Here is a 13,730-nt window from a genome sequence, read left to right as displayed (position 1 = left end):
GAGGGGTCAGGGCACCACAGAGATCAAATTCAACACGTGGGACGTACAGTGTGTTTACTGCTGAAGCACAACATCATAAGAATATTTCTAACCTCAAGTGAAATGTTTTCAATAGTTTAATTACACACACACACACACACACACACACACACACGTGTGTATAACTTCTTTCTGGGAGTTTACATAAAAATGCTTAAAACGTCTGAAGCCAAAAATGGGAGGAATAAGAGGGTCAGAGTCTTAGAGCTGGACAGGGTCTCAACAGCATCTCAGAGCTGGACATGGTCTCAACGGCATCTTAGAGCTGGACATGGTCTCAACGGCATCTTAGAGCTGGACATGGTCTCAACGGCATCTCAGAGCTGGACATGGTCTCAACGGCATCTCAGAGCTGGACATGGTCTCAACGGCATCTTAGAGCTGGACAGGGTCTCAATGGCATCTTTGAGCTGGACATGGTCTCAACGGCATCTCAGAGCTGGACATGGTCTCAACGGCATCTTAGAGCTGGACATGGTCTCAACGGCATCTTAGAGCTGGACATGGTCTCAACAGCATCTGACGCTTTCTGGATTGTCCCCTCAAGTTGGAGGAGACTGAAGTTCACAGAAGTTTATAACTTATTCCAGGTCACGTGATGAGTGGCTGACTCAGAGCCAGAACTCAGAACTCCTAATTCAGAGGCTGACCTGCCTTTCTACCACACGGCCTTTAAAATTAAACACACACGCACGGCCTTGGTTACAGACCTATAGACAGTTCTAGTAAATAAGAAGAATGCACTAAAGGTGACTCTTGGACATATTCAAGGGAGGAACTGAGCAGGGAGAAGTCTTGTTCTTCCTAGGTTCTTCTCTGGTAAAAGGGGAAATGAGGGATATTCTAAATTAAACATACTATTCTAGTTCCTCTGCAAGAATCTCGTGTCTGAGAACCATTAAAAAATATTTAGAGCTTTTCGAGAAATGCTATGGAAATAGGAATGTTTTAAATAAACTAGCAATAAAAGCCATAAAACAATATTTACTAGCCAAAATAGGCTCCAAAAGCCTAGGGTGGGAGATAACAGAAGACGCCTGCCAAGTGCCTCATCACACCCTGAATGAACGGGCTAAAGCCTGTGGTTCTCAAAGTGTGGTCCCAGGAGAGCATGGCAGCATCTTCTGGGACTTTTCAGAAATGCAAATGCCCGGGCCCCATCCTCCTGATCGGACAGGCTGAGGGTGAGTGTGACCCAGAGACCTGCATTTTCACAAGCACCCCTCCCCCACCCTAGTGGTGCTCCAATGCAGGCTCAAGTTTGAGAATCTCTGGCCTGATACAAATGAGGTTTCTGGCTCTCTGTTTAAGGCAGGTCTACGACAAACACTGTCCCTGTCAAACATCTGTTTATGCTCCCCATGGTTGGATGGTGTCCTTTTCATTGGCATTTATAATCAGCCATTTTCGCCTCCACTAAAACCACAGGCCTCTCGCTGGTTAAGATCGTTGTTATGCGGGTCCATGATTGAATCGTGAGTAACAAAATCGAGCGGAAATAATTTTCTACCAACATGATTTACTAGCATCAGTATTATGTATTGAAAAACAATTAAACATAGAACAAAAACAGTTATGAAATGTTGCCTCGCTCCGTTATCAAGAGCTGAAAAGTAGGGCTCTAATAAAAGAACACTTGGAAAATTCTCAGTGTTCCCAAGTAGACAGGGAGTGGGTTAACGTGCCAGTAACTGGACACCCGCTCCCAGGTTACAGCAATGGAGTCTTGGGTCCACATCACCTGGGGGCTTGCTAGGAATTCAGAATCTCAGGCCCCACCCCGACCCAGGCATCAGGATCTGCATTTTAACAGGATCCCCCGGGAATTCGCATTCACCTTAGTGTTGGAGAAGCAATGCGTTAGACGAGATTTGATTAAGTATTTGGTGAACAGGCTGGATTTCCTCCTCTTTCGCCTTTTTATGCAATGAAAAACCAACTGCTCTCAAAAGAGGTTTATTATCCACAGCAACAATATTGAGCAATTCTTAAATGCTTTCTGTAAGTATGGCACTGTAGCAGGCATTTAAAAAAAAAAAAAGGAGGAACTCATTTTACCCTTCCTAAATAGATTGATTTAAATTCAAATAACAACTAGCCACTTTTTCACACCATGGGAAGGAGATTTTGAAAAATCTCTTGAAAGACAGAATCCTACACCAAATTTCTTGAAGGTAAGGGAAATTTGAAATTTAGAAAGCAGCAGGGAGAGAGTTTTGGAAGGTGCAGGCAAGAGAGGGGTCACTGGGGGCCTCTGCACACAGGACGGGGGTAGGGTGGACAAAAGCTAAGTAGGGAAGTAAGAAAACTGAGGCAGTCCTTGGGGTCAGGAGCCCTCCATGAGAGCTAGTCGAGGATGAGATCACCTGCCCAGAAACCGGAAGCGGTTGCCAAGGTTAATTCTGCAGACACCTCGGGGCTTGGGGGGGTGGGGGGACGGGGGGGGGGCACGGCCCAGCAGTGGAGCTGTGAGAATAGGGGAGACCCTCCGTGCAGCAAGTTTCTCCCGGCACTGCTCTGCTACGCAGAGATAAGAGCTGGGGAAGCTGACGGCTTTGCAGAAGATGAAAATCCATGTTTTATGTAGAAGGGACTCAAAGCAGCCCTGCTGAGCAGCCCGCCTTCTCTGCTGGGAGGGTTGTTCCCTGCTCAGGGTAAATGCAGCTATGATATTCTCTTTAGTGGGAAAAACGCCCTCACAATCTGCTGCATTATTGATGGCTTTCCTAGGGGCTAGCCTATCATTCTGATGCCTCTAATAGTTTCATCTTTTCATTTGCTTGCAGGTTGCTGGGTTTTGTTTTCTGACATAAGTCCTAGAACGTGAGCCGTACCCTTAGCACCTTGCTGGTAAATCAAAGGTGTGTGTAGCCCTGGTTTAAGAATAACACGTACTGACTGCAAGAATATAAAATCCTTCTCCGGCCTCATAAACAATGCTCCATTTCAAACGCTTTTCTTACTGCACACCTTTCAGAACCAGTTTGGATCAACCACAGGACTTGCAGACACAAGTTTCGCAAACACTGTATGAGGGGAGCAGAGCCCCCTTTGCTCTTGACTGTGCTCTGAACGGGCAGCCATCACAGGTCTGTAAGAGACCCTCCAGCCCTGCCTACGCTTTCAGGGCACCCGTCACAAAGAACTGTAGCCCAGTAAAGACGAGAGGGGGGCTTCCCTGGTGGCGCAGTGGTTGAGAGTCCGCCTGCACATGCAGGGGACACGGGTTCGTGCCCTGGTCCGGGAAGATCCCACATGCCGCGGAGCGGCTGGGCCCGTGAGCCATGGCCGCTGAGCCTGCGCGTCCGGAGCCTGTGCTCCGCAACGGGAGAGGCCACAACAGTGAGAGGCCCGCGTACTGCAAAAAAACAAAAAAAAAAAGACGAGAGGGGCCGAAACACCGCGGCGTGAGGAGCCAGCACAACACAGAAAAGGGCTTCACGCAGCTCCCAGATCCGGGCGCCTTCTCTTCTTTATAATGTGTGTAGCTGCTGAAATAAACAACCACAACGTTACAGGGTTTATATCAGTGTTGATGTAACACACACAACAACCATAGCATAAGTAGGTTGGGGGTAAACAGGGTTTTTTTTTTTAACAGTTGCCAATTTTTACGGTTATGTGAAATGATACAATATTAACTCTAAATGACACAATATTAACTCTAAGGATACAACATTAACCTTAACAGGGACCAGCAGAGGACGTACACGGTAATCCCTAGAGCAACCACTAAGAAAATGCAAAAAAATACAGCTCCAAAAGACAATAGATAAATTAAAATAGAATTCTAAAAATCAACCAACTTAAAAAGGACAATCAGAACACACACAGTAAAATGACAGACCTCATATCATAGCAATAATTACAATAAGTGGAGAGGATCAGACTCTCCAAAGAAAAGACACAGATATTCAGAGTGGACTTTAAGAAGGGAGACCCAATGATATGCTGTCTACAAGGGATGCACTTTAAATGTAAATACACAGATAAGCCGAAAGCAAAAGGATGGGAAAAGGCACACACCATCAGTTGCTGTATTAACAACAGATCAAAGACACCTGCAGAGAGTATCACCAGAAATAAAGAGGGACATTTCATAATAACAAAAGGGTCAATTTATCACGAAGTCCTAACGGTCACAAATGTGTATGAGCTTAATAACAGAGCTTCGACATACGCGCGGCAGGACTCAACAGACCCCGTGTGCACGCGTGCGGGTCCACACACAGAGACAGGTCTCGCGGTCGGCAGCCCCTGGGTACGTTCTGCACGAACCGCCCACAGATCAAGAGAAAAACTCTTCCCCCTCCTGTGATTAGAGCTCCCAACCAGATCAGATGAACTCAGGGAATCAGAGGAACTTCTCCGCTCCCCACCCTTTGCTACTCTTACAGGAAGTAAAACCTTGCAGGTGGGTTCCTGGCGGTAAGTTTGGTTGTAAAAGGTTTATTGTTTTCAGCTCCTGATGTGTCTCACAGGTGCGCTGACACTGACCCCAGGCATGGCAGGGGGTCACTCTGGAGGTGGTCCAGTCTCGCTTTGAGGTGGAGTTCATCCGCACGCCCAAAATCCTCGTGGTTCGCCCCCTTTGGGCGCGACCCTCTGATCAGAGAATAACGATGGCCCTGAGTTTGGGGAAGGTGGAGGCTCATCTCTTTCCTCAGCTCTTAATTTTATACCCAGCACCTCCTGTATCTGAGGAGGAAATTAGTCCAATACTCAATTATAATTACTAAATTACAATTCCCCAAATTTTACTTACTGCAAAAAGGAAGAATTCCATTAGCAGATTAAATTGCTTTTTGGCGAAATTAAATACGCAACAAAAGCAAACTAAATCTAGCCCCAGTGAAGTGTGCCTATCCTGTTCATTAATAGCCACGAGCTTTATACGCTCTTATTTTAAAACAGCAACTGAATATTTAAAGGTATAGGCAGTTGAAGGGGTTCCTATTAAACCACAGTTTAAGCGATTTCAGCTCAGCTCTGGTTTTAAAGAAAATAGGGAACAAGGACATCACTGTGAATGAAAAGTAGAACAAGAGCCATTTGTCCCACGAGTGACTGACCCAAGATGGAGTTGTGAGATTATCACTAATTGTACCTTGCTTACATCTGAGGAACCAGAGCACCACTGCACCAGGCATGAGAGCTGGTGAGGAATACTAATTCCACAGCCAGAAATCAGACGGACTGGTAACGCGGGACCAAGAATCGCATGCATTTGGCTGGATGTGCAACTGAATTATTTTATCAGAACGTGCTGGAGTTTATCCTAAGGAAAAAAGGATGAAGATGTGCACAAGTATTTAACTATGAAGATGTTTGCTGAAGCTTTGTTTATGATACTAAAAAATATGGGGCTCTCTATAAATGTCCAGTGGTAAGACAGGCTAAGAAATTACACACACACACCCCCCTATGCAGCAGAAAACTTGTTGTTGAAAAGGTATGTTTCTTATCCTGAATGGCGTTTACCCTGGATTGTTGGGGGAGGGGTAAACTGGGAAACAAGACACAGAATATTACGTACCATATAGTCCTGAGAGTAATATCTTGCCTGGAAACTTACATATGTAATTATACACACAAAAGGATCTGGTCGTGTGTATACCAAAATGCTACCCATGACCATCCCTGGGTTTGGGGATTATAGGTGACTTTTATGTTCCTGTTTTTACTTCTGAGTTTCCTAGGTGAACATGAGTTATTTACATAATTAACCGCACACAAACAATTTTAAGGTGACCTGCCAGGGCATTTCCTACTTCTAACATCCTTAAATTCTTTATTAAATTATTTATTCCAGGGCTTCCCTGGTGGCGCAGTGGTCGAGAGTCCGCCTGCCGATGTAGGGGACATGGGTTCGTGCCCCGGTCCGGGAAGATCCCACATGCCGCGGAGCGGCTGGGCCCGTGAGCCATGGCCGCTGAGCCTGCGCGTCCGGAGCCTGTGCTCCGCAACGGGAGAGGCCACAGTAGTGAGAGGCCTGTGTCGGCAGGCGGACCCTCAAGCACTGCACCACCAGGGAAGCCCCGTCTTAACCACTTTTAAGTGCACTGTTCAGTGGTGTTAAGTACATTTATACTGTTCTGCAATCATCACCACCATCCATCTCCAGAACCTTCCTGAATTGTAACTCTGTCCGCATTAAACACTAGCCCCCAACCCCATTCTCCCCTCCCCCCAGCCCCTGGTAACTACCATCTACTTTCTTTTTTGTTGTTGTTAAATACTGACTTTTAACATTTTTTTTATTTATTTATTTACTTATTTGGCTGCATCGCGTTTTAGCTGCGGCACGTGGGACCATTTTTGTGGCATGTGGGCTCCTCTCTAGTTGTGGCGTGTGGGCTCGGTAGTTGCAGTGCGTGGGCTTAGTTGCCCTGAGGGATGTGGGATCTTAGTTCCCCAACCAGGGATCAAAGCCGCATCCCCTGCATTGGAAGGCGGATTCTTAACCACTGGACCGCCAGGGAAGTTCCACCATCTGCCTTCTGACTATGAATTTGACTCCTCCAGGGACCTCATATAAGTGAATCTCCAAGTATTACTCTTTCTGTGACTCATTTGTTTCACTTGGAGTATCGTCCTCAAGGTCCATCCCTGTTGCATCAGGTGACAGACGTCCTTCCTTTTTAAGGCGGAATCATATTCCATTGTGCGGATGGACCTCGCTTTGTTTATCCATCATCCACTGATGGACACTTACGGTGCTTCCACCTTTTGGCTACATAATGCCGCCACGAACACAGGACACAGATACCTGTTCGAATCCCTGCTTTCCCTTCTTTCAGGTATAAATCCGGAAGTGGACTTGCTGAATTGCACGGTAGTTTTATGTTTAACTTTTTGACAAAGTCACTCTCCAACTTTCCATACGGGTGGCACCATTTTACACCACCACCACCAGTACACAGGCTCCAACTGCTCCATGTTCTCTCGCCAACACTTATCTTTTGTTTCTGTTTTTAGAAACAGCCAACCTCGCGGGTGTGAGGTGGCATCTCATGACGGGGCTGGTTTGCGTTTCCCTGATGATTAGTGATGCTGAGCGCGTCTTCACGTGCTTATTGGCCGTCAGTCTGTCTCCTTTGCTTCCTCCATCTTTGACACACGTTCCTGTTGAAATCTGCTGGGGTCCAGACCCCCTACGTGTCCAAGCACCTTCCCAGCATCCCCCATCCTCCCTCCCACCCTCGCCCGATCCCACAGGCCGACCCGCTCCTCCTCCAGGACCCAGGGTCACCAGCCAGCTGGACGGCAGCACCACCCGCCCGGACCCGCTGGGAACCTCCCCCTTCCCTCCGCATCCCCGAGGAATTCCAGAAACCCTCCCTGTTATGCAGCTGGGCCAGACTCGTACCCCGGGCAGCCCCTGTCCTCTCTGTGTTGCTACTGTCACCCAGTTTATCCCTCGGGGCCCTGTCCCCCATTCCCCCCAGCTCACCCCCAAACCTGGCTGAAAAACAGGTTGTCATTTTTCCACTTTTCCTCTTTCTTGTTAATCTTGAACAAGGGCACATACAAACGCCCTTTTCCTTTTTCTGTTTTAAAGATTTTGTTGCCAATAACCACAGGCAAAGCGACAAAGGATTAAAAACAGCAACAAACCAGGGAAGCACAGACATTCTCAGAGTTGCTGTCCCCAGGCTGTACCCCTTGCTCACTTCTGAGGCAGGAAGTGGAGCCAGGCCTTTCCACCTTCTGTCCTGAGGATGGGGGTCTCTGCCCCACCCTGTCTCCGGCCGCGGCCAAGTAGAAGACACAATGCCCTCTTCTCCCTCACGGACCCTGGACCGAAGGGCCACTCGGCAGGGGTCATGGGCTCTGTGCTCCCTGAGACCTTCTTGGGGGGGGCGGCTCATCCCAAGGGGCCACAGACCCCACCAGCTACACCTGGTCCCAGGCACGGAGGGGAGAAAAGGCACAGCGAACCCCACACTCTACCCCAGAGCTCCCGGCTCCCGGCTCCCCTCCAGCCCCACCAGGTGAGCCAACATCATGCCGTGGCCTGTCCCCCCAGACAGTTACTGCTGCACCTGGTCCTGGCCCATCCAGGTCTGATCATCTCCCAGAGCAAAGAGTGAGAGCATGACCACTCCCGAGCTCCCGAGACGCCCCACGCCTGGAGCAGCAAGGCACCCCAGGGCTCTGCAAAGTGTTTCTAAACAGAAATCCAGTTCTGCTAACTTTCACCAAACAGGTTGACAGCAGCAACTCTGCTCAGCCAGACGGGCAGCTGCAGGCCACGCCGGATGTGACATGTCCAGGCACACGTGGGTCACACCACCAGTGTGTATTTCAGCCCACGGCTACCGCACTGCAGTCCCTGATGTGGCTTATAGGTCATTTTAACTCAGAAACCACTTCATAATCCGTGTCCTTCTCGCGTGTATGTAATAGTAACAAAATCTTTAGCATCCCCTGTAAGCAGACGGGAAGGGGCCGTGAACATATTTTCCGCCAGGCGGAGCTTTGTTATACATCTCACGGCAAAGCACTTAGGAAAAACAACCTGAGCTTAAACATGAACTTGGACACAGTATACGCATCAGGGTAAAACCAAAGCTGCTGTAACTGGGCGATGAAAGATGACAGACTTAGGCAGATGTTTAGCTCTCTCTCCTGAAATCATGTGGACATGAGCAGACTGTGCTTCACGGGTCATTCCACAGGGCCTGTGTCTCCTCTGTCCTGACGGTGTCGTCTTGTCTGCAGGGTAGAAGCCGGCTCACCTTTCCGTCCACATTCTCTGTTGCAGGAATAAGGGGAGACTAAGAAGGGACTCAGGAAAGCACTTTGTCTTTAAAGAGATGTCCCAGGGACTTCCCTGGTGGTGCAGTGGTTAAGAATCCACCTGCCAATGCAGGGGACACGGCTTCGATCCCTGGTCCGGGAAGATCCCACGTGCCGAGGATCAACTAAGGCCGCGCTCCACAACTAATGGAGCCCACGTGCTCTAGAGCCCGTGAGCCACAACTACTGAGCCCGCACGCTGCAACTACCAAAGCCCACGCACCTAGAGCCTATGCTCTGCAACAAGAGAAGCCACCACAATGAGAAGAGTAGCCCCCACTCGCCTCAACTAGAGACAGCCCGTGCGCAGCAACGAAGACCCAACGCAGCCAAAAATACATACATATATACATACGTACATAAGTACATAAATACATTAATTAATTAATTAATTAATTAGTTTAAAAAAAGAGATGACCCAGAAGTGGCTCAGGCACGTCTGCTCACATCCCATTGGCCCACGGCCACACCTGCACTCAAGGGAGCCTGGGAAGTGTCATCACGTGTCCAGCTAAAATTCAGGGTGTTCTGTTAGTAAATCCCTGTTTTATACATCTTATAAAAGTACACAAGGTATTAGTATAACGATACACATATAATTTTTAAATACACTGACACACTTATTTAGGGTGAGAGCTAACCCTCGTTTAACCAACAGAAACATGTGATCAAAAAAGGTCTGCAGAGAGTAGACACTGCTTCGGGAAAGATCCCTGGCGTTCTTCTTACTTGCTGCAAGTCATAATAAATCCTTCCTTCTCCAGAAAAAATTAAGGTCTGCAGACATCAGCCCAGGGGATAAAGCCTAAGTTACTGAGCATGTCCCTTGGGGTTTGGCCCTAGGAACTCCCCTCCTTCCTCCAGACACTGACCCGACCCCCCAGCCGTGCTCACGCCCGCCCCCACTGCCCGTCTCCACGTGACAGGCTCGAGCCTCTCACCCCTGAGGGGCACGTCTGTGCTCCCATGGCATCCTGTGTGAACCTCTGTGAGGAAACCTGCATCGGACGGTGGCCCCACGTCTCTGGCTGCAGGACACAGTGCTCCTCGCATGTGGCCACGTCCTAACCCCTGGAGCCTGGGACCATGGCGCCCTGCACGACAGTGGGACTCTGCACATGCGGTTAAGTCAAGGCTCTTGAGATGGGGAGACCATCCTGGATTACCCAGGAGGGTCTTCAGAAGTGACAGAGGGAAGCTGCAGAGTCAGAGAAGGAGACAGGAGGACAGAAGCAGACGTCAGGCTGATATAGGAGGGGCCACGAACCCAGGGTAGGGGGGTCTCCAGGAGCTGGGAGAGGCAGGGAGCCTCCAGAAGGAGCGCAGCCTGTGATGCCTCGATTTTAACTCACTCAAACCCATTTCGGACTTCCACCCTCCAGAACTCTTAAGACAAGAAATGTGCATTATTTTGAGCCACAAGTTTATGACAATTTGCTACTACAGTCCTGTGAAGCTCACACGATGCCCTTCTCTACCAGCTTGTGAGCTTGTAGAGGACACAGGTAGATGCCTGAGCTTCTGTATACAGTGTATACAGCAGATGCTCAATGAGGGTTTGGGGGTGTGGGTAGGAAGGAGGAGGGAGGGCAGCAACTTCCAACTCAGATGGGCCTGGATTTGAATCCCTGCTCTGTCACTCATGTGCAACAGCTCTGAGCAAATTTCTTAATTCGGGACTCAAATTCTTCACAGCTAGGTAACAGATGACACCTATCCTTCAGGTGTTTATGAAGGTTAAATAACAGAGGCCAGGGACTTCCCTGGTGGTGCAGTGGTTAAGACCCCACGCTCTCAATGCAGGGGGCCCGGGTTTGATCCCTGGTCAGGGAACTAGATCCCACATGCATGCCGCAACTAAGCGTCCACGTGCTGCAACGAAGACCCGGCGCAGACAAACAAATAAATATTAAAAAATAATAATGATAACAGAGGCCATGTTGGGCGTCTGCATTTTGGACAATAACCAAGGAAGACAGGGCTGTGAGGCATGAGACGCTGACCACCCACCTCTCCTCTTCCCTGATTCCACAGTCTCCTCCCGGCTACGCCCCCGCCCTCTAGAAATCCCCGTCTGGACAGTGAACTTGCCTGCCGTCTCCGCCTCTTCCCCGCCCACGCCCACGCCTCCAGGCTTGGCAGGACCTGGCTGTCCCGTGCCACCTGCTGTGCAGCTGTCCCACAGACCTGTCCTTCCCTCTGTGTTAGTTTCCTGGGGCCTCTGTAACGAAGCACCACAAACTGGGGGCCTTAAAACAACAGGCATTTCTTGTCTCTCCGTTCTGGAGACCAGCAGTCTGAAATCAAGGTGCTGTCAGCACCGCGCTCCCTCTGAAGGCTCTGGGGAGGGCCCTTCCTGCGCCTTGCAGCTTCGGGGGCTCCCGGCCACCCTCGGCTTCCTCAGCCTGCAGCTGCATCTCTCCACCCTCTGCCTCCATCATGACGTGGCCTTTCTCTGTGTCCTCTCTCTCCGTGGCTCTGTCCCTCTTCTTATTAGGACACCAGTCATGTTGGATTAAGGGCCAGCCCTGCTCCGGCATGGCCTCATCTTGACTAACCACAGCTGCAATGACCCAATTTCCAAATAAGGTTGTAGTCTGAGGTCCCAGAAAGGACACGAATTTGGGGTGACGCTATTCAACCCAGTGCAGCCTCTTAGCCACAGCCACCTACCATCGTCTGAGTCCACTGTCGTCACTCCCTGGAGACGGGGCCAGGCACACATCCTCTTCCACAGCCCATCCCGCCTAAGCAGCTCTGTCCCCCCACGCGAGTACGACTCAGCCGCGCCCCGGCCCCGCCTCGCCGGACCCCATGGCCCGCGAGGCTCTTCCTCGCCACTTCGGCCGCCCAACTCCAGGGCCACGCCGTGGCGTGTCACCATCACCCACAGCTGCTGTCCCTCTGGAACCCCCCGCGTGACCGCAGTCTCTCCTCCAGATCGTGTATCCAGTAACGCATGTGTAGGTGCCTGGGTTATGCCAGCAGACAAAACACAGATGCCGCACGCGGGAGGGAACACCGAGTTCTCACGGCACTCTGCGCGGTTCTCCCTCCCGGGGGGCCGCTGCCACCCCCACCCCCGGGCCTCCGCCCACGTCCATGAACCACTCCCCGATACGCTAACCTTCCCTGCCCCGGTGTCCTTCCTTTGTTGCACCTGGAAAAACCCAGTTTCTCTTGCCCCCAGATGGTGCACAAAGGAATCATCGCGCCACCCTGCAGACCCTGTGGAGGCCCGGCACGAAGCCCCAGGAGGCCCTCGCTTGGCCAGCTCACCCCTCACTCCGAAGCCTCCAGCAAACTCGAAAGCCCTGAGGGCGGCGCCCTGGAGCCCACCCTCCAGGCCCACCGCCTGCGGGCCCAGGCCTTCCTCAGGGGCGCCCTCCTGGGGACAGCCAACCCCTACTCACCCCACACCCGTCCCTCCTCAGCAGGACTCTTCAGGAGTTACTCACTTTCTCCCCCTTTTCTCTCTCTTTCTACTGGAATCTTCCATCAGCACTTAAATGTGTGTCTCTCCCGTCTTTAAAACAAGAGAAAACACCTCAGCCCACGCTCCCCTCCAGCCCTGTTCTCCCCTCCTTGCCCAACCTGGCTCCTTATGAAGCAGCAGCCTGACTCCGCACTGTCCCCCCCCCAAGTTCCCCACGTCCCATCACGGCCTCCTTCGGACAGGAGCTGGCCTCTGCCTCTGCTGACCCTCCTTCGTGGAACACACCTCTCCGGGTTTCTTTTTTCCCCTTTAACGTGGAAGAAGCGTTTACAGACTTGCACGTCATCCTTGCTCAGGGCCCATGCTGATCACTGCGTCGTTGCGTTTAGTGTCTGTGCTGCGAACGGGAGCGTCTCTCTGGGTTTCCTAACCACATTCCTTTTCCTGTTTCTGGACCTTCCATCCCAGTGCCCTTTGCAGCCTTTTCCTAATCTCCGCCCCCAGGGCCACCAACGCTCATTCATTCCTCACCCCACACACCCTGCCTTCGTGCATCCTCCAAAGACTCTGGCCGCCATTTGCAGAGGTCTCTGTAAATCAAAGGGTTGGGCTCTCACGAATCTTTTTTCCCCTTCTGAGTGACTGACACAGGAATGGACCATCTGACCCAACTGGACCTGCAGAAGCAGCCCTGGGCTCTTCCTACAGCTTCAGACTCCGACAATGCACTCGCCGTGGGCTCTGGATCCCCAGCAGCTACAGGGGGTGCTGAGAACCAGAATCAGAATCGCGGAGGACATGGTGACCAAGGGACAAACTTGACCAACCAGAGAAGGGAGACAGAAAACTAAAGATACTCTTTTTTTTTCTTTTCCCCAAAGGACTGTTCTTGTAAAACATGTTTGTTCTCCACAGCCTGTATGGGAGACATGGTGCACGACCAGGCAAGTGGATGTGTTTCCTCGGACAGCTGCAGCCACGTCGGTAAGGCTCTGCCTTGTATTTCCTCCTTCACTGGTTCACTCACTTCATTCCCTCACTCGTGTTGAGATGACACTTATCAATAAAGTCTTAGCAAACAAGCGAAGACACTCCCCAACATACAGGAAGAATACCATCCTGCTATCAAGACGAAGACACACACACTTCACACCCACTGGGCTAACTAGAATCAAAAAGTCAGATAACAACCAGCATTGGTGAGGGTGTGGAGAAATCAGAACCTTCATATGCTGCTGGTGGGAATGTGAAATGGTACAGCTGCTCTGGAAGAGTCCAGCAGTTCCATAAACAATTAAAGACAGTTACTAGAGGGTCAGCAAGTCTACTCTCAGCAGTTCCCCCCGAGAGAAGGGAACACATATGTCCACACAGAAACTCACACACAAATGTTTGTAAGAAGCATTATTCATCATAGACAAACAGTGGAAACAACACAATTGCCCATCCACTG

Source organism: Orcinus orca, chromosome 9, assembly GCF_937001465.1.
Source record: "Orcinus orca chromosome 9, mOrcOrc1.1, whole genome shotgun sequence".
Taxonomy (NCBI): domain Eukaryota; kingdom Metazoa; phylum Chordata; class Mammalia; order Artiodactyla; family Delphinidae; genus Orcinus; species Orcinus orca.
Note: the sequence above shows the minus strand (reverse complement) of the source record.